Raw genomic sequence first — 21,005 nt, 5'->3', positions numbered from 1 at the left:
ACACCACCCTTAAGGCAGAAAGGGAAGAGGAACTAAAGAGCCTTTTGATGAAAGTGAAAGAGGAGAGTGAAAAAGTTGGCTTAAAGCTCAACATAGAGAAAATGAAGACCACGGCATCTGGTCCCATCACTTCATGGGAAATAGATGGGGAAACAGTGGAAACAGTGTCAGACTTTATTTCTTGGGGCTCCAAAATCACTGCAGATGGTGACTGAAGCCATGAAATTAAAAGACGCTTACTCTTTGGAAGAAAAGTATGACCAACCTAGATAGCATATTGAAAAGCAGAGACATTACTTTGCCAACAAAGGTCCGTCTAGTCAAGGCTATGGTTTTTCCAGTGGCCATGTATGGATGTGAGAGTTGGACTGTGAAGAAAGCTGAGCGCCAAAGAATTGATGCTTTTGAGCTGTGGTGTTGGAGAAGACTCTTGAGAGTCCCTTGGACTGCAAGGAGATCCAACCAGTCCATTCTGAAGGAGATCAGCCCTGGGATTTCTTTGGAAAGAATGATGCTGAAGCTGAAGCTCCAGTGCTTTGGCCACCTCATGCGAAGAGTTGCCTCATTGGAAAAGACTCTGATGCTGGGAGGGACTGGGGGCAGGAGGAGAAGGGGACGACAGAGGATGAGATGGCAGGATGGCATCACTGACTCGATGGACGTGAGTCTGAGTGAACTCCAGGAGTTGGTGATGGACAGGGAGGCCTGGTGTGCTGCGATTCATGAGGTCGCAAAGAGTCGGACACGACTGAGCGACTGAACTGAATAGAACTGAACTGAAGAACAGATACAGGTGGGTTCTTCTAGTTCTCAGTGACCATACCTGATTTTCTGTAGTTGACTTTTATGTTATGACTGTACAGCCATAGCTTTTTTTTTAAGTGGTCAAGCTCATTTATTTATTTTTATTTTTTATTGGAGTATAATTGCTTTAAAATGTTGCATCAGTTTTAGGACTTCACTGGTGGCTCAGATGGTAAAGCATCTGCCTACAATGCGGGAGACCGAGGTTTGATCCCTGGGTTGGAAAGATCCTCTGCAGAAGGAAATGGCAACCCACTCCAATACTCTTGCCTGGATAATCCCATGGATGGAGGAGCATTGTAGGCTACAGTCCATGGGGTCGCAAAGAGTCAGATGCATTAGTTTTGCTGTACAATGAAGTAAATCACCTATATGTATACATATATCCCCTCCCTCTTGGACCTCCCTCCCACCAAGCCCCATTGCATCCATCTAGGTCTTCACAGATCTCTAAGCTAAGCTCCCTGTGTTATACAGCAGCTGCCCATTAGCTATCTATTTTACATATGATAATGTATATATGTCAGTCCTAATCTCCCACTTCATCCCACCCTACCCTTCCCTGCCTGTGTCCACATGCCGGTTCTTTACATCTTCATCTCTATTCCTGCCCTGTAAATAGGTTCATCTGTGCCATTTTCCTAGATTCCACATATATGTGTTAATATAAAATATTTGTCTTTCTCTTACTTCACTCTGTATAACTCTAAATCCATGCCCTGAATTATAGTTTTCTCAGGGTATATGCCCTGTAGTGGGATTGTTGGATCATGTGGTAGTTCTATTTTTAGTTTATTCAGGAACCTCCATACTGTTCTTCCTAGTGGTTGTACCAATTTCCATTTCTATTATCAGTGTAGGTGGGTTCCCTTTTCTCCACACCCTCTCCGGCATTTATTGTTTGTAAATTTTTTGATGAAGGCCATTCTGACTAGTGTGAAGTGGTACCTCATTGTAGTTTTGACTTGCATTTCTCTAATAATTAGTGATGTTGAGCATCTTTTCATGTGCCTCTTGGTTATTTGTATGTTTTCAATTGTGAAATTAAATTAGAATTGTGAAGTTTTATAATTAAAATTTAATTGTAATATTGAAATTGTGAAATTTCATAATGAAAGTGTAATTGTAAAATTGAAATTGTGCATACTTCAAAATATTCTATGTATTGTATATGTCTGTGTGTATACCTACTGTGTATACATATATATACACATTATACATGTACAAATAATATGTATATGTAATATACAGCAAACACCTGTGTATCCAACATCCAGCTAAAAAATTAAATATTGAATATTCACTGAAATATATCCATATCCTTCCCTGGACCCTGAGCTCTTTCTCCTCCACACACACAGAGAAGAACCTCATTTGTGGCTGGGTATTCAGAATATTCCCATAAACGTTATTCAGAGAAGATTGCTTTGTATGTTTATTTATTTAAACTTTTATGTTTAAATAAATATGAGCATTTTTTTCCATGAACATTTATTTATTTTTTTGATTTGAGGCCAGCTTCTGTGATTGACCTACCATTTTCCAGGGTAACATTTCCTGCTACCAAATGACTAGATATTATGGACTGATTTGATCTGGAGTTAAGGAAACAAAAGAAAAGCATATTTCCTACCAGCTATGCAAAACTCCATGAGGGCAAGAATGACAATTTTTTCCTAGGGTCCCATCATATTTCCAGTTTTCAATGCTAATGCCTGGCATATAGCTATTGCTCAGTGAATACCTGTCAAGTGAAGCTATGAACAAATAAGACAGGAAGAAAGGAGCCAGGCTGTTTGCACTGCCTGATGCTGTTCCCTCTGCTGGTGTAGTTTAAGTGCTGAAATCAGCCCTTCATTGCAACAATGTATTAACGGCAGGGCATGATTTCAGTAGAGGAAATCGGCAATGCATTTTGGGGGTGTAACCAGAGAAACGATGCAACTTTTACAATTTTCTAAAGGCTAGTAAAAGGTAGCCAAGCAGGGCCTCAGTCTGTTACCCTGGAGTTGAAGAGAAACGGAGGAATTGTTAGGCAAGAGGTTAAATTCTCTTGTTTGAATGATTTGATTTCCTTGAAATACAAGGTCACATATGGCCAATTTCATTCTTTCTATTCATAAAGAGGTCCAGATCAAAACAACTGAATGGAACCCAAATTTCACAGTTCTCTTCTCTCCAGGCCCAAATCAGAAGCTCAGAGGCATCAGCAACTGACGATTTTTATGACAAGCTCCAGTCTTGGCATAATGGGGTCCCTCAGTTAGCTTTAAGGCCTTTCATTTGCGATATAACAGCTCTGTTGTCAGCAGCATTCGGTGACATCACGGTCATAAAACTCAGCAACAGCAAGAAAATTGTCTTGGTGTCGAAGTGGGAATTCTGCTGCAGCCAGCCCCATAGCCATCCTGTGTTCTTTGTTTAAACTCAGTCCTCATGCCGGGCTGGCTGTACCCAGTCATGGGCTCTGACAAATGTGCAGGCTGCTCATTTGTCACTGCTGTTTCCAACTAAGAAACACCACCTGGCCCTGACCTTGGGCCTCCACCATCCTCTTTCACTCTGGCCTTCAGGATCAGTAGCTCAGAGGCTTATATCTATGAGGGCCTTTGATGAGTGCTCAAGGAAAGCAGATAGAAAGTGTCATCACCAGAAATGTGTCCCTTTGTATATTGAAGGCATTTCTAGCTTCATTCAGTTCAGTTCAGTCACTCAGTCATGCCTGATTCTTTGCAACCCCATGGACTGCAGCATGCCAGGCTTCCCTGTCCATCACCATCTCCCAGAGCTTGCTCAAACTCTTGTCCATCAATTCAGTCATGCCATCCAATTATCTCATCCTCTGTCGTCCCCTTCTCCTCCAGCCTTCAATCTTCCCCAGCATCAGGGTCTTCTCCAATGAGTCAGTTCTTCACATCAGGCAGCCAAAGTATTGGAGTTTCAGCTTCAGCATCAGTTCTTCCAATGAAAATTCAGGACTGATCTTCTTTAGGATTAACTGGTTGGATTTCCTTACAGTCCAAGGGACTCTCAAGAGTCTTCTCCAGCACCACAGTTCAAAAACATCAATTCTTCAGTGCTCAGCTTTCTTTATGGTCCAACTCTCACATCCGTACATGACTAGTGGAAAAAGCATAGCTTTGACTGTATGGACCTTTGTTGGCAAAGTAATGTCTCTGCTTTTTAATATGCTGTTCAGGTTGGTCATAGCTTTTCTTCCAGAGAGCAAGCATCTTTTAATTTCATGGCTGCAGTTACCATCTGTGGTGATTTTGGAGCCTGAGAAAATAAAGTCTGTCACTGTTTCCATCATTTCCCCATTCATTTGCCATGAAGTAGCAGCTTCATTAGATTCTTATTAAAATCTGAATGCTCTGGGATTGACATATATATACACACTACTACATATAAAACAGACTTCCCTGGTGGCTCAGACAGTAAAGAATCTGCCTGCAATGTGGGAGACCTGGGTTTAATCCGTGGGTTGGGAAGATCCCCTGGAGGAAGGCATAGCAACCCACTCCAGTATTCTTGCCTGGAGAATCCCCATGGACAGAGAAGCCTGGTGGGCAACAGTCCATGGGATCACAAAGAGTCAGACACGACTGAGCAACTAAGCACAGCACATATAAAATAGATAGCTAATGAGAATCTACTATACAGCCCAGAGAACTTTACTCAGTGCTCTGTGATGACCTAAATGGGAAGGAAATCCAAAAAAAGAGGGGATATATGTATCCATATAGCTGATTACTTTGCCGTACAGCAGAGACTAACATAAAATTGTCAAGCAACTATACTCCAATACATTTTTTAAAAAATAATAAAAACAAAATAAAATCTTACAAATATAAAAAAAAAAAAAACTGAATACTTCCAAGAAAGGTCAATCATCTGTCTGTGAGAGGAAGCATGCATGCTGTTGTCCCACCCTCAGCTCCTTCTCTTATAGCTGACCAGATACCCACCCTCCATGGGACCCACCCCAACCACAGGCCAACTGTCGAGGCCCATGTCCTCAGCTACTAGGCTCTTTCAGGCACAGAGCATGTGCACCGAGACTTGTGCCGCCTCAGCAGATGTGGAGGGCAGAGGCAATGCAGAGGGAGGCCCGGGCTTAGCTATCCACCATCTGTGCTGGACTAAGAAAGGAAAATTGTTCACTCACCCCCAATTTGCTTCAAATGTTATTAAAAGTCATCAGAAGGAGAAATCAGTCTAGCAAAACTGGACCATTGTAGAGACAGAATGTTGCTATAAACATCTGCAGAAAAGAACTAACATACCAGTCTGCCTAGGCAAGACACAGCCATGAAAATGGCTTTAGCAGGAGGTAAATCTATGAAGTCACATCCTCAGAAAGCGGCAGCTCAACTTCCAGATATCCTAAAGGAAGGAGGATGCTTTGTGCCTCTCCTGGCCACGCTCAAACTTGGGCATTTCCAATGAATCAACTCTACTTGTGTTCTGTCTCCTCAGTATCTTGGAACATTAAAAATAAACGTCAGGATCTAGGAATCTTATTTTCTTAGAGAAGCTAAAAGTGTTCCTTAAAGTCCCCTGAATTGATCATCATTTCTGTAACTAGCTTGCTAGTTTGGTCTCCTGTAATTCTCCATTTCCTCAACTAAAGTGGGCCAAGAGCTTTCTTTTCCTCACAGAGGTATTATGATTTTTAATTGCTCTTCCAAGGGACCCTGAAGTCCCTTTAGAGCCACCTCTACAAGCTGTCTGCTTTGCATCCCACAGCTTGCTCTGCTCTGCATGGTACATGGACCAAAGCTGACTTTGGCTGTCTGAGGAGCCCATAGGGCATCTTTCCAGGTGTCAGCCTGTTTAGCCCCTTGTTTAAATCTGTGAACTTCCCAGAGTAAGCTGACCTCACCAGCCCTTCTTGAAAAGTCTTAATGACAGCTTCTCTAAACTAGTTCAACAGGAATAAATCCTCCCACTCCTCCTGAATATCACTTTATTACTACCTGAGCCTCTGCTCTGAGCTCTGAGAGGAAGATTTTAACCATCAGTCTTGTTTGGCAAGTGTTTCTCAGAGTGGGTTCCGCAGAACACTCCTTTCACAGAATATTAATACGTGTCACAGGCTACAAACCTGCTCCACCTTCACATGTACATGCCTACACCTATACACTGTGCTGTGCTGTGCTTAATCCATCAGTTGTGTCCAGATCTTTGCAACCCCATGGACTATAGACCCCCAGCCTCCTCTCTCCATGGAATTCCTCAAGCAAGAATACTGGGGAGGGTTGCAATGCACTCTTCCAGACACATACACTACACACATGTAAGCATCATGCAGCTGTGCAGGCTGCATGCAATACAAACACACATCCCATATTGTACACACTTATACCCCACATACTGTCTGTGTGGTGATCAATTTAGTATAAAAAACCCAAATCAACATAAACCAAAACTCTGCATCAACTCATCAGATCCTTAACATAACAAGATGCATTATAAACACTTAAAATAGTGTTTCAGTATTAAGTATTTCCCAACTTATTCAAACAGTTGTTTCTTTGTGGAGAGCACCTAAAATGGATGAGTGTACCATGGAAAGCAGTTTGCAAAAAATTCTATTAGAAGAATAAGAAGACCACTAACACATCTAAAACTGGAATCGTAGCAATGATCAGTTTTAATAATATTAAAAGCAAAGATTTTCAAAAGCACTGAGAAATTAAGTCAGAGGTGGGCAAACTATGGACCACAAGCCAAATCTGTCCTGTGATCTGCTTTTGTACACCCATCCAGCTAAGAGTGCTTTAGATTTTTAAAGGGTTGTGAAAATAAAAGAAATAATGTAAAAAATATTATATAATAATATAAAAAATAAAAGAAATAATAACCAGGACATGGAAGCAACCTAGATGTCTATCAGCAGATGAATGGATAAGAAAGTTGTGATACATATACACAATGGAGTATTACTCGGCCATTAAAAAGAATACATTTGTATCAGTTCTAATGAGGTGGATGAAACTGGAGTCTATTATACAGAGTGAAGTAAGCCAGAAAGAAAAACACCAATACAGTATACTAACGCATATATATGGAATTTAGAATAATGGTAACAATAACCCTGTACGCGAGACAGCAAAAGAGACACAGATGTATAGAACAGCCTTTTGGACTCTGTGGGAGAGGGCGAGGCTGGGATAGTTTAGGAAAATGGCATTGAAACATGAAACAGATTGCCAGTCCAGGTTTGATGCATGATACAGGGTGCTTAGGGCTGGTGCACTGGGATGACCCAGAGGGATGGGATGGGGAGGGAGGTGGGAGGGGGGTTCAGGATGGGGAACACATGTACACCCGTGGTAGATTCATGTCAATGTATGGCAAAACCAATACAATATTGTAAAGTAATTAGTCTCAAAAAAATAAATTAATTAATTAATTTAAAAAAGTCAAAACAAAATAAAACAAACCAAAAAAAAAAAAAAAGAATGTACAAAAAGGATCATATGTGGCCCACAGAAAAAGTTTGCCATAGCCATTAGCCACCTGTTATTTAAATTTAATTAAAATTATGGAAAATTAAAAATTCAGTTTCTCAGTTCCATTAGCAGCTATATTTCAAGCGCTCAATTTCTACATGTAGTTAAAAGCTGCCATGTTGAAAAATGCAGGTAGACAACATTCTTCTTACTGCAGAAAGATCTATAGCATCGTACTGTCAAGGTTTGAGGGAACATTGTGCTTATTTCTAGAATAAGCACAATAATAAGCACAATTTCTTTTGTGTTGCTTTGGTTAAGGAATTTGACTAAAGTGATATGGAGTATGAGTCTTGCAAAAACGAGTCAGCTGATTTCTGATGGATTTCCAGTTAAGTGATTTTGCCACTTGAGCTATTCCAAATCCTGAAAGATGATGCTGTGAAAGTGCTGCACTCAATATGCCAGCAAATTTGGAAAACTCAGCAGTGGCCACAGGACTGGAAAAGGTCAGTTTTCATTCCAATCCCAAAGAAAGGCAATGCCAAAGAATGCTCAAACTACTGAACAATTGCACTCATCTCACACGTAAGTAAAGTAATGCTCAAAATTCTCCAAGCCAGGCTTCAGCAATATGTGAACCGTGAACTTCCTGATGTTCAAGCTGGTTTTAGAAAAGGCAGAGGAACCAGAGATCAAATTGCCAACATCCGCTGGATCATGGAAAAAGCAAGAGAGTTCCAGAAAAACATCTATTTCTGCTTTATTGACTATGCCAAAGCCTTTGACTGTGTAGATCACAATAAACTGTGGAAAATTCTGAAAGAGATGGGAATACCAGACCACCTGACCTGCCTCTTGAGAAATGTGTATGCAGGTCAGGAAGCAACAGTTAGAACTGGACATGGAACAACAGACTGGTTCCAAATAGGAAAAGGAGTATGTCAAGGCTGTATATTGTCACCCTGCTTATTTAACTTATATGCAGAGTACATCATGAGAAACGCTGGGCTGGAAGAAACACAAGCTGGAATCAAGATTGCCAGGAGAAATATCAATAACCTCAGATATGCAGATGATACCACCCTTATGGCAGAAAGTGAAGAGGAACTAAAGAGCCTTTTGATGAAAGTGAAAGAGGAGAGTGAAAAAGTTGGCTTAAAGCTCAACATTCAGAAAACGAAGATCATGACATCCGGTCCCACCACTTCATGGGAAATAGATGGGGAAACAGTGGAAACAGTGTCAGACTTTATTTTTCTGGGCTCCAAAATCACTACAGATGGTGACTGAAGCCATGAAATTAAAAGACGCTTGCTCCTTGGAAGGAAAGTTATGACCAACCTAGACAGCATATTCAAAAGCAGAGACATTACTTTGCCAACAAAGGTTCGTCTAGTCAAGGCTATGGTTTTTCCTGTGGTCATGTATGGATGTGAGAGTTGGACTGTGAAGAAGGCTGAGCGCCGAAGAATTGATGCTTTTGAACTGTGGTGTTGGAGAAGACTCTTGAGAGTACCTTGGACTGCAAGGAGATCCAACCAGTCCATTCTGAAGGAGATCAGCCCTGGGATTTCTTTGGAAGGAATGATGCTAAAGCTGAAACTCCAGTACTTTGGCCACCTCATGCAAAGAGTTGCCTCATTGGAAAAGACTCTGATGCTGGGAGGAATAGGGGGCAGGAGAAGAAGAGGACGACAGAGGATGAGATGGCTGGATGGCATCTCTGACTCAATGGATGTGAGTCTGAGTGAACTCTGGGAGTTGGTGATGGACAGGGAGGCCTGGCATGCTGGGATTCATGGGGTCGCAAAGAGTCGGACACGACTGAGCGACTGATCTGATCTGATCTGATCTGATATTGATTACCTTCAGCTCCCAGAAACTGTATCTGTGGCAACCTCACCATGCTCCCAGGCCCCAAGGCAAGCTAGTGGTTGACAGGAAGATTCTCCCCAGCCACTCTTTGCATGGTGTCCAGCCTGGATTTTATTTTGGCTTGCCTCTTACTTCCTTCAAGTTCCTGTTAGCCTCTGTATATCTCTTTGTTTCTTGGATTTCCCTTCCTTCTTTCTTCCCTGCTAAAATATAGTACTTTTTGCTTTATTAATCAGACCAATTTTGCTCCTCATCTCTTCCTTGGCTGTGGGCCTGTATTTACATATCTAAAGACTCATAAATATACTCTGCTAAACAAAGTGTCATCTACTGAATTACCCTTTAGCAATATGGAAGAACTGGCAAAAGCCTTGAAATCTCCTTTCTTTTCCTTTTTCCAACCAATATCCATAACTGGATGGAGTAGTACCAACATTTAGTTCCTTACAGATATATATTATGTTTCACTCACTAAAAGGTTAAGGGCAGAGTTTTTGTTTAAATGGCATTTCCCCTTGTTATACTACAAGAATGTGTGCTTAGCAGGGGCAAGGAGAGCATGAGGAGAAGGAAGATGGTCAGCACCACCAAATGTCATGGAAATAAAAGAAGACAAAGACTATACCAGGCCATATTATGGGGCCACTGAGAATTTCTTTAATAAGCTATTTTAATACAGTGCTAACTGTTGAAAAATGGGTAGGTGTGAGTATAAACTATAATTTTAAGGGACTTTAAGGATGAAAGACGATAAAAGGGCAGAATATTCAAGTAAATCTTATTATTTTAAGATAAGAACAGATTGAAATATGTAGACTCCAGGGGAGAAATCAATTGTATGAAGGAGGAAAAACTACACTGTGAGAAGTCAAATATGGGCAGATGTAGGGTCAGAATTTATACCACATACATGATTCAGTGAACACTAACCAGGTCACTAAAACAAAATCCTATCCCCAAACCAAGGAATACCTGGGGATTCTGCAGAAGAAATAGAAAATTGTCCTATAGGGACACATCTATAACTCAGGGCCCAACTCTTCCAATTCACAAAGGACAAAATTAGGAAAAATAAAAAATACAAACTAATAGTCAAAATAAAAAATTAAAGCACATGAAGCCATAAATAACCACAAGAGATAATTTGCAGATACAATTAAGGCAAGTATTGGTGCTCAACAATCTAGAAATGATAGAAAAACCTTTACAAAAATCTTTATAATATTAATAAAATAGGTCTGTTTAAAATGAGTTAACAAAAAAGATAGTAATAGAATCAATAGAAACCATAAAAAATAAAGGATACCTAAAAATGAAATATATAGCTATTGAACTCAAAATTCATTGAAGAGATTAAATAGACAAATAACCATAGCTTTTTTAAAAAAGGATTTTAAACTGGAAGATCAATTTGAAAAGCGCAGGAAGAATATAAAATGGTGTCATAAAAAGTGAGGAATATATGAAAAAGAGGTTAAAAGAGATTGAAGTGATTTCTGTTTCCAGCCAAGATGGAATAACAGGAACCAGAGTGACTCTCCCAACTGAAATAGCTTTTTAAAAAAGGACAAAATATAGAAAATCTGAAATACATGAAATGACAGATTTCAACACTCTTGACATCAGGCAATGAAGAAAAGAATTCCTAAAATTATGAAAACAAATGAAGTGAGTTCTTCTTTGATCCAACTGGCTGCTTTTGAGAGTCCCCAGATCATGGCACAAGCAAGGGAATCTGTGTATAGCATAGTGGAATCCCTTACCAGGGAGAAAAAGTGGATAGAATAATCAGGGCAGAGTACTAAGAGAAGAGGGAATCGTGGAAAGAGGATTTTGGAGATAAGTAAAGGGTACCCCCCCAACACACAAGTATTCATTTGAGTGCTGATCAACTTACACGTGTAAGGAAAATACCCAAGGCCAGAGAAAGAACACTTGGAAAGAACAGAGGTAACAATAACCTGACCAGGAAAAATGCCTAGTCTAGTCTAGACCAACTAGCTAATTTCATTATTCATGGGGCATTGGATAGAGTGCCTGAAAGATCTTGCATCACTAATGGAAAAAACTAGCCCTGAATGAAGGGCTCCTCTGATCCTGCCTAATAAATCTTAAAAGTGAGACCCCAAAGAAGATGTTTTCCAGTAAATTGCTTTCCACCCTCCCAAAAGCCCAAGAATATATATTTCTAGAAATACAAAGATGACCTACATCCAACAAGACAAAATTCATAATATCTGGAATCTAATAAAAATAACCAAACATGCAAAGAAACAGGAAAATCCAGTACTTAATGAGGTGATAAGTCAATCAACTAAAACCAACCCAGAATTGGCAGAAATGTGAAAATTAGCACACACAAAAAAAGATATTGAAATAACTCTAATTCACAAGTTCAAAAGATAAGTTGAGAAGTAGACTTCTATAGATGAAAATAGCAATGAGATAAAAGTACATGTGGGGATTATTGACAACTAGACATTGCAGAATAAAATGACTAGTAAAATTGAAAACATAGTAATAAAAACTATTCAAATCAAATACAGAGAAAACAAGAATTTAAAAAGTTTACAGGACTTTAATAGGTAGTGGAAATAGAAAAACTTCAAGCATGTAACTGAAATCCTGGTAGAAGAAGGAAATGTGAAGGAAAAAGAACATTTGGCTGAAGTTTCTCAAAAATGATGAAAACTATAAACCCATAGTTCCGAGAAATTTAACAAATCTTAAGCTTAAGAAAAATGAAGAAAACTATACCAAGGCATATCATAATTAATTTGCTCAAAAGCAGTGAAAAAAAGAGAAAAATCTTTAAGGCAGGCAGAGGAAATAATGATAGATTGCATACACAAGGAACAAAAATAGATGACAGCTGATTTCTTGTTAGGAACAATGCAAACAAGTAGTCATAACAGCTACGTTTTAAAAATACTAAAAGAAATAGAGTTGCCAACTAAGAACCATATAAATAATGGAACAACCAGAAAGAAGGTAAGTAAGGAAACAGAGAAATTAATATAGTAAACCAATTAGATCTAACATTTATACAGAAGTCTGCCTAGCAACAATAGCATACACATTCTTCTCAAATGTACATGGGAGATTGTCCAGGATAGATCATCTGTTAGGCCATCATTTAAAACTCAGTAGATTTGGAAACTGAAATAGCATATAAAGGATCTTCTTTGGCCGCAACATAATAAAGTTAGGAATTAACAACAGAGGTAAAACTGGAAAATTAACTAATTTGTGAAAAGGAAACAACAGACTCTTAATTAATCAAACAAGAAATCACAAGGAAAATTAGAAATACTTAAAGACAAATTAAAACAAAAACACAGCATATCATAACTTAGAAAGAAATTTATAGCTATAAATGCTTACTATAAAAAATAAGATCTCAAACCAACAACCAAACTTTATAACTGAGGACCTAGACAAAGAAAACCAAACTAAACTCAAGGCTAGATTCTTCTTCTAGTGGAAATAATAAAAATTAGAGCAGAATTAAATGAAATAGAATAGAAAAGCAATAGAGAAAATCAGTAAAAAACAAAAGCTGTTTCCTTGAAAAGAAAAACAAAATTTACAAACCTTTAGCTAGATAGGCTAATTTAAAAAGAGAGCGTCTACTCAAATTACTAAAATTAAAGAAAACTCAAATGGGGGCATGGTTACTAATTTTTCAGAAATAAAAAGGATTATAACAGAGTATTATGAACAATTATACACTAACATATTGGCTAACTTAGGTGAAGTGAAAAAAATCTGAGAAACACAAACCTACCAAGAGAAAGTCATAAGAAACAAATCTGAATAGACCTATGACTAGTAAGGAGATTGAATCAGTAATCAAAAATCTTCTGACAAAGAAAAGCTCTGGGCCTGATAACTTCACTGTTAAATGCTATAAGACATTTAAAGCAGAACTAACAACAAAATTTCTCAAACTTCTGCAAAAAAATTGAAGAGGAGGGAGCTCTTCATAACTTATTCCATGAGACTGGCATTACCCTGGTATCAAAGCTAGACAGAGACACTACAGGAAAGAAAAGCACAGAATAATTTCACTGATAACCACTGATGCAAAAAATCCACAACAAACTACTCACATACCAAATTTAGCAGTATGGCTTATATACCATGAACAAATGGGATTTATTTCTGGAATGCAAAAGTATTTAACCATTCAAAAAAACGTTATCAATACACTATATCACATTAACAAAACAAAGGGAAAAAAACACATGGTCATCTTAATTGATGCAGAAAAGGCATTTAGCAAAATTTAACGGCCTTTGTGATTAAAAAACACTCAGCAAACTAGGAATAGAAGGAAACTACCTCAACATAATAAAAGTCATATATGAAAACCCCACAATGAACATCATACTCAATGGTCAAATACTGAATGCTTTTCCTCTAAGATCAAGAACAAGACAGGATGCCTACTTTCACCACTCAGAAGTAAACCTGTTTGCAGATGACATAATATTGTATATAGAAAACAGTAAAGATTATACACACACACAACTGTTAGAACCAATAAATGAATTCAGCAAAATAGCAGGATACAAAGTCAACACTTTGCATTTATATACAGGAAAACTGAACAATCTGAAAAGAAATTAGAAAAACAACTGACAATTTCATCAAAAGAATAATATACTTAAGAATTAAGTATATTTAACCAAGAACATGAATACTTGTATAAAGAAAACTACAAAACATTGCTGAAAGAAATTTTAAAAGGCATACATAATTTGAAACACAACACGTTGGAAGACTTTAGTATTGTTAAGTTGTTAACACTACCCAAAATAATCTGTAGATTCAATGCAAACTCTATCAAAACCCCAGTGATGTTTTTGCAAAAATACCAAAACCCATTCCAAAATGCACATGGAATTTCAAGCGACCACCTCCCAACAAAAAGCCAAGACAATCTTGGAAAAGAATAAACCTGAAGATCTCACTATTCTTGTCAAACTTTCTACAAAGCTGCAGTACTCAAAACAGTGTAGTATTGGCTTACAGCCAGATGTATAGACCAATTGAATAGAACACACAGCCCAGGAATAAGGCCTTACATATATAGCCAAATGGTTTTTGACAAGGGTGCCAAGACCTTTCAGTGGTGAAAGGATAGTTTTTAAACAAAAAGTGCTGGGAAAATATACCCATGTGTGAAAGAATGGAGTTGGACCTACTTACTGAACACCATATACAAAAATTAACTTAAAAGTAGATTTTTTTAAAAAACCTAAATGTAAAACCTACCATTATAAAACTCTTAGAAGAGAACACAGAGTAAATCATTTATGACACTGGATTTAGCAGTGGTTTTTTTTTAAACAAGACACCAAAAGCATAGGCAATAAATCAGATTTCATGAAAATTGTTAAATTTTGTGTATCATAAGATAATATCAACAGAGTAAAAGTGTGACATTCTGTGATGGGAGATGTTTGCAAATCACATATCTGATAAAGGATTAACGTTCAGAATATTTAGAGAACTCCTAAACTCAGCAACAAAAAAAACAAACAAGCCAATTCAAACTTGAGCAAAGGGCTTGAATACACTCTTCTTCAAAGAAGATATAGAAATGGTTGATAAGTAAATATCAGTAAAAAGATGTCCAACTTCACTAATCATTAGGGAAATGGAAATTAAAACTATAATGAGATATCCCCTCACAGCCATTAGGATGGCTATTGTCAAAAAACAAACAAACAGAAATAACAATAACAAGGAAGTAGAGAAATTAGAACCTTTGTGCCCTGTTGGTGGGAATGTAAAATAGTCCATCTACTATGGACAACAGTACTGTGGTCCCTCAAAAAATTATGAATTAGCATATGATGCAGCAATTTCACTTCTGTGTATATATCCAAAGAATTGAAAGCAGAGGCTCTAAGAAATATTTTCATAAAGGTGTGTCATAGCGGCATTATTCACAACAGTGAAAACATAGAAGCGATTCAAGTGCCCATTGAAGGATGAATGGATAAACAAATGGTGGTATGTATCTATAATATAATATTACTTAGCCTTAAAAAATGAGATTCTGCAACATAGACAAACCTGAGGACATTATGCTAAGTGAAATAAGCCAGTCACAAAAGGAGAAGTATTAAAAGATTCCACTTACATGAGATACTTAGAGTAGGTCAAATCATGGAGACAGAAAGTGCCAAAGAATGGTGGTTGCCAGATGTTGCTGAAGGGGTATGAAAGGGGGCAGGAGGTTATTGCTTAATAAATAGAGTTTCAGATTTATAAGATGAAAAGAGCTGTGTAGATGGGTAGTGGTAACGATTGCATACTATTAATGTATTTAAAACCATGAACACTTAAAAATCATTAAGATAGTGCACTTTATTTTCTCTGTATTTTACCACAATTTTATTTGCTTGCATTCCAAAATCACTGCAGATGGTGACTGCAGCCATGAAATTAAAAGACGCTTGCTCCTTGGAAGAAAAGCTATGACAAACATAGACAGTATATTAAAAAGCAGAGACATTACTTCGCCAACAAAGGTCCATCTAGTCAAAGCTATGATTTTCCCAGTAGTCATGTATGGATGTGAGAGTTGGACCATAAAGAAGGCTGAACACTGAAGAACTGACGCCTTTGAACGGTGGTGTTGGAGAAGACTCTTGAGAATTCCTTAGACTGCAAGGAGATCAAACCAGTCAATCCTAAAGGAAATCAGTCCTGAAGATTCATTTGAAGAACTGAGGCTTAAGTTGAAGCTCCAATATTTTGGCCACTTGATGCAAAGAGCTGACTCATTGGAAAAGACCCTGATGCTGAGGAAGATTGAAGGCAGGAGGAGAAGGGGACGACAGAGGATGAGATGGTTGGATGGCATCACTGACTCGATGGACATGAGTTTGAACAAGGTCCAGGAGTTGGTGAAGGACAGGGAAGCCTGGCATGCTGCAGTCTATGGGGTCACAAAGAGTCAGGCATGACTGAGCAACTGAACAACAATTTTACCACAATTTAAAAGAAAAAAAAAAGAAAAAAGAAAGGAAAATGAAAGCTTCAGTGGCTTCTTTTTACCTGCAAACTAATCTCCCAAATGTATAGCAAGGCTTTTCCTAATCTTGTCCCAAATTATCCTTTCCTGGTTCATGTTCCACCACATCTGCCCACACACCAAAACCTCAATCAACAAACCCGCTGAGGATGTTGTAGTTCACATAGACTATGCTTGTGCATTCGCCAATGGTAAAAGGCCTAGCTGCACATGCATGCATCTTTGCACACGCAATTTTTCCACCTGGGTTTCTTACCTTTGAGTTATCACTCTAGCATTTACTGGTGGTTAAATTTGCTTTGATTCTTGGTAGTTACCAGATATCTGCCTGCAGATAGAAAAACTTTGGGTTTTTCTTTCAAATATCTGCCTCCACTTTCCAGAAAAACTCACTTAGAACTCTTTGACTATACTTTTACTTTAAGAGAGAGAAAATAAGGGAATTCACTATTTGTAGAAGTTCTGAGTTGGCAATCCTGGAAGCTGTGGTCCTTATGCTTTTTTCTTCACTGAAGATGGAAGACCTCCCCCGAGGAGGGCTACCACCTCACCACAGTGTGTCCAAACTTTGAGAATACAATCGAGCTAGAAGCTCCTTTATTCAGACAGTGTGGTTAAATGTTTTTTTAAAAAAGAAACAAAACCAAAACTGTGATCATATGACTTAATCACTGAATATGAATCTTGAATTGATTTTCATAAATACCTTAATTGGAAGCATTAGCACAGAGTGATAAAGGACACAATCTTTTGATTCAGAGATGTAGGTTCAAACCCCAACTCTCCAATTTACTAACTGAGTGATCTTGGCAATTTGCTTAACCCCACTTTACTTCCACTTCCTGAGAAATGGGGATGATTATAGTACTTAATATGGCTCTGCAGGAATTTTAAATTATCTAATATATGTAAAATAAAATATTTGAACAAATAGAAAACTGCTGCTCATGCACTGAACACTCAAGAAATATTTCCCTCTTTTGCATTTATAATGACTAACTCACATACTGTTCAATCCACCTGACAAAAGTATATATAATTCAATAGTTTTTAGTAAACTATGTGAGTATCACAATAAATATTTCTAGTAGATAATGATTACCTTGCAGAAATGCTGGTGATCAGTGGCTGCTCTGAATTATAAGTAGATAGAAGGAGACAAAATGAGTCAGGGAATTAAGAATAGGAAATAGAATTAACAAAACTAAGGGGTATGCTACTGCTTTATATGCAGTTGACAAAAAAGGAAATAATGATATAAAGATATTATGTAATTACTGATTTTATTCCCCACATTGTACATTTCACACCTGTGACTCATTTATTTTGCAGTTGGACATCTACCTTTTAATTTTCCCCCACCTATTTCTTTCCTTGCCCTACATCACCCCACCTTGGGCAATGGCCAGTTTGTTCTCTGTATCAGTGATTCTGTTACTGTTTTGTTATTTTCATTTTCTTCAGATAAGTATCCAGGAGTGGAATTGCTGGATCATACAGTATTTCTATTTTTGATTTTTTGAGGAATCTATAAGGTTTTCTATAATTTAATAATTATATATCTTTATATCTTTGTAAGGTGATATAACTAAAATTATGATGATCATTTTGAAATGCATAGAAATATCAAATTGCTATGCTATCAGATCAGACCAGATCAGTCGCTCAGTCATGTCCGACTCTGCGACCCCATGAATCGCAGCACGCCAGGCCTCCCTGTCCATCACCAACTCCCGGAGTTCACTCAGACTCACGTCCATCGAGTCAGCGATGCCATCCAGCCATCTCATCCTCTGTCGTCCCCTTCTCCTCCTGCCCCCAATCCCTCCCAGCATCAGAGTCTTTTCCAATGAGTCAACTCTTCGCATGAGGTGGCCAAAGTACTGGAGTTTCAGCTTTAGCATCATTCCTTCCAAAGAAATCCCAGGGCTGATCTCCTTTAGAATGGACTGGTTGGATCTCCTTGCAGTCCAAGGGACTCTCAAGAGTCTTCTCCAACACCACAGTTCAAAAGCATCAATTCTTCAGTGCTCAGCCTTCTTCACAGTCCAACTCTCAAATCCATACACGACCACAGGAAAAACCATAGCCTTGACTAGATGAACCTTTGTTGGCAAAGTAATGTCTCTGCTTTTGAATATGCTATCTATGTTGGTCATAAGTTTTCTTCCAAGGAGTAAGCATCTTTTAATTTCATGGCTGCAGTCACCATCTGTAATGATTTTGGAGCCCAGAAAAATAAAATCTGACACTGTTTCCACTGTTTCCCCATATAACAGGAATTAATATTATATTATAGGTCAGTTATACTTCAAAACCAAGCAGAAAACAAACTCACAGAAAATGAGATCCGATTGTAGATACCAGAGGTGGGGTGAAAGAAGTGAAAGTGTTACTCACTCAATCGTGTCTGACTCTTTGTGACTCCATTGTGGCCCGCCAGGCTCCTCTGTCCAAAGATTCTCCAGGCAAGAATACTGGAATGGGTTGCCATTCTCTTCTCCAGAAGATCTTTCCAACCCAGTGATCAAACCCAGGTCTCCTGCATTACAGGCAGATTCTTTACCTTCTGAGCCACTCAGGAAGTGGGGGAGGGAAATTTGGATGAAGGCTGTCAAAGGTACAAACTTTCAGTTATAAGATAAATAAGTACTAGGGATGTAATGTACAACATGATAAATATAATTAACACCTTTGCACATTATATGTGAATATTGTTAAAAGAGTAAATCTTAAGAGTTATCATCACAAGGAAAATTTTATTTCTTTAATTTCATATGTATATGAGATGACAGGTATTCAATAAACTTATGTGTGCTCATCATTTCATAATGTATGTAAGTCAAGCCTTATAATGTACATCTTATACTTAACCCTGCTTTATGTCAATCATATCTCAAGAAAATTAGAAGACAAAATAAAAAAGAAAGTCACATTTGAGATCCTGAATTACCCAAATTAGCCAGTGGTGCTGATCCAAATCACTTCTCAGCTTTCCCCCTCAATCTGAACTGAGTAACCTAGAATTAACTGAGAATTAAAAGCAGCAATATATATGGGACTTCCCTGGTGATCCTGAGTAAACTCCGGGATTTGGCGATGGACAGGGAGGCCTGGCATACTGCAGTCCATGGGGTCTCAAAGAGTCGGACATGACTGAGCGACTGAACTGAACTGAGAAGGCAGGGTAGAGGCTGTTGGTAAAGATTCCATTTGGAGGGTAGATGTCCTGGTGGGGCATGGAAAGATGATGCAGATGGTAGTTAAGTAGATGATGCAGGTGGTTAACAGTCCATGCTTCCAATGCAGGGGCCCAGGAACTAGATTGTAAATGCTACAACGAAGAGTTCACATGCCACAACTAAAGATATCATGTGCCAGGATTCAGTTCAGTTCAGTTCAGTTCAGTCACTCAGTTGTGTCCAACTCTTTGCGACCCCATGAATCACAGCACACCAGGCCTCCCTGTCCATCATCAACTCCCAGAGTTCACCCAAACTCGTGCATCAAGTCGGTGATGCCATCCAGCCATCTCATCCTCTGGTGTCCCCTTCTCCTCCTGCCCCCAATCCCTCCCAGCATCAGAGTCTTTTCCAATGAGTCAACTCTTCGCATGAGGTGGCCAAAGTACTGGAGTTTCAGCTTAAGCATCATTCCTTCCAAAGAACACCCAGGGCTAAGACCCAGTATACCCAAATAAATAAATAAAATTGTTTTAAGTATATCTCTTATAAAAAACAAAGCAGGGATACACAAAATTTTTTGTATTTTCCATGGTGGGGAAATATAAACTTTCAGAACTACTACTCCCAAAAGTGACAGGAATTTGTAGCTCTGGGGGAAAAAAATTTAAAAACCCAAACAAATAAACACTAATAGTATTACCATTTGACAAATCCTTTTCTCAACTGGGTGCCCATTCTCCAGTCAAAGGAAGACTCTTTTTTTACTTCACCTCCTAGAATTTTCCTTCTGCTTACTTTCTTTTATTCTAATCATTTTCCTTCTCATTTCTGTTCTTCATATTAAATGCTTTTCTTGTGTCATTTAGGATATGAAACAGCCCTATTTCAGTAGATGAAATTCATGGCCCCTAATACCCTTATATTCACCCTTTTCCCACATCTAAAGACTTAGGATCAAGGATTTTAGAGGACAAACTCAGAAGAAAGAAAAAGTATTCGGGGGTCCAGAAAAAACTCTATCTTCAGCATGTCACTCTGACGCAGAGCCAAGATCCAGAGCTTTCCTATTTCCAAAGCTGGGGTTGGGGGGATGCTACCTGGAGACCCAGCTGGGCCAGTTCTGACCCCCTGACTTCAAAATGAGGCAGTGTGTCTTTATTGAGGTTATTTTTCAATACCTCCTATTCTCTTAATTTTTTCCCTTGTTTGAAGACACCCAGCTGCATCTGGAGTGGCAGCGAGGGCTGTTCACTAATTTGCTCCTAGTCTATCTCATCTTGAGTTCACCATTTAGCACTGAAATTACTGTGGTCTGGCTAACCCTGAGAATCCTACCACCAGAACTTTGCCTGTCAGCGAAAGAGGAGACAGTTCAGTATAAAAACCATAGACACTTTTGTCTCTTGAGGGAAGTCAAGACCATCTCTCTCCTCTAATTCATTTCTCTTCACCCTCAAGGCGGGGAGTTGATGATCTGGTTTGGTCAAGTTCAAAGACCTGACATCAAGCCATGTTTCTAGCGGTGGAGCTAACAGTGGTTTCCGAGCAAATGTTGGGTGTGGGCTTTCTTCTTCAGATAGAAAAGCTCAGTTTCTCTGAGGGCTGCCCCTGCTGCACACAAGACCTGCC

General features: G+C 38.6%; 1 long non-coding RNA gene across 2 annotated transcripts in view; it reads right to left on the bottom strand.

Annotated features, from left to right (window-relative positions):
• LOC129658598 (uncharacterized) overlaps positions 1 to 21,005 on the bottom strand; it is a 47,531-nt gene that overhangs the window by 24,352 nt on the left and 2,174 nt on the right. Inside the window, exons 2-3 of one of the 2 annotated variants that reach the window (XR_008717435.1) lie at positions 18,592 to 18,802; positions 15,560 to 15,821 (exon numbers count right to left, since the gene is read on the bottom strand). This is a non-coding gene — a long non-coding RNA (uncharacterized LOC129658598). Of the gene's footprint in view, positions 1 to 15,559; positions 15,822 to 18,591; positions 18,803 to 21,005 lie in introns of those variants that run through there. The other variant, XR_008717434.1, reaches the window with a different exon arrangement.

The sequence above is a fragment of the Bubalus kerabau genome, chromosome 8, assembly GCF_029407905.1.
Source record: "Bubalus kerabau isolate K-KA32 ecotype Philippines breed swamp buffalo chromosome 8, PCC_UOA_SB_1v2, whole genome shotgun sequence".
Taxonomy (NCBI): Eukaryota; Metazoa; Chordata; class Mammalia; order Artiodactyla; family Bovidae; genus Bubalus; species Bubalus kerabau.
This window is presented reverse-complemented; position numbering and strand designations above follow the sequence as displayed.